The sequence below is a fragment of the Mastomys coucha genome, unplaced genomic scaffold (genome assembly GCF_008632895.1).
Source record: "Mastomys coucha isolate ucsf_1 unplaced genomic scaffold, UCSF_Mcou_1 pScaffold23, whole genome shotgun sequence".
NCBI lineage: Eukaryota > Metazoa > Chordata > Mammalia > Rodentia > Muridae > Mastomys > Mastomys coucha.
Genome location: NW_022196906.1, coordinates 109,149,710 through 109,150,959, shown reverse-complemented (window position 1 = coordinate 109,150,959; position 1,250 = coordinate 109,149,710).

Genomic DNA, 1,250 nt, shown 5'->3' with positions numbered 1-1,250 from the left:
CCTGGATTCTCCCCCGCGCTGTGGCCTTTCTAGGGCTCCAGCTCTAACTCTCTTATAATTCAATAGCTTAAGAATGTTGGGGCGAGGGGGGTGGTTTGCATAGCACTTGGCATATAGCAGTTTCAGGAGACACCCCCTCAAAGATAGGCCTGGAGTTGTCCCCTCTCGTCTCTGTCTTTATCTGCTGGGGAAGGCATGCAGTAAGGACAGCTGTAGTGGGAGGGACTGGGTTCCACTCTGGGGAGTGACTCAGTATGACAGTGCAAATGGAGGGTGGGAGCAGGCGCTTTAGGGGACAGCTGCCCTTTCCCTGCCTGCTTAACCCCACAACGTAACTATCCTGGCAGGATGAGGATGTTCTAAAGAGAGGTGGGTGCCTGGCATTTCCATCTCTCCTCCTCCTCAATGGCATGATCACCGGTGATAAGATCTCAGTAGGGAGACAAGCAGGTGGAGATAAGACCTCAGTAGGGAGACAAGCTTCATCGATAAGACCTCAGTAGGGAGACAAGCTTCATTGAGCATTGTTACTTGGGGGAACATAGGCTACTTATAAGGAGAAAGGAAGTTTAACCCGTAACCTGACCACTAGGCTACGTGACTAAGCCAAGGGTGCAGAGGTGGGAGTTAGGCTGAGACATGCAGGCTCAGGACAGAGAGGAAGTGGTCCTACTCCTGCTGGTCTCAGGATGAGATTTTGGGGGGTTGGCCGTGTCTTGACCTCAAGATCCAGACCGGCTTCTCCAGTCCCATACATGCCCTGTTTTGATTATCAGACTCTTGAGATGATGGACTCTGTATGAGTCAGAGTTCTCTAGACCAATGGTTCTCAGTCTTCCTAATTCTGTGACCCTTTAATCCAGTTCTTTATGTTGTGGCGCCCCCCCAATCTTAAAATGATTTTTGCTGCTACTTCATAGCTGTAATTTTGCTACTATTATGAATCATAGTATAAACATCTGTGTTTTCCAATGGCCTTAGGCAACCCCTGTGAAAGGGTCACTCGACCCCCAAAGGGGTTGCAACCCACGGGTTGAGAGCCACTGCTCTAGAGGAACATAACTGATAGAGCGTGTGTGAGTGTGTGTGTGAATCTCTTTGAAGAAGAGGCCAGATCCTTTGGATGGGAACAAGTCCTTTTGTAAAGTCAGGCTCCTTGAAAAGTAGCCTCTGAAGCTGGGCGGTGGTGGCACATGCCTTTAATCCCAGCACTTGGGAGGCAAAGGCAGGCAGATTTCTGAGTTCGAGGC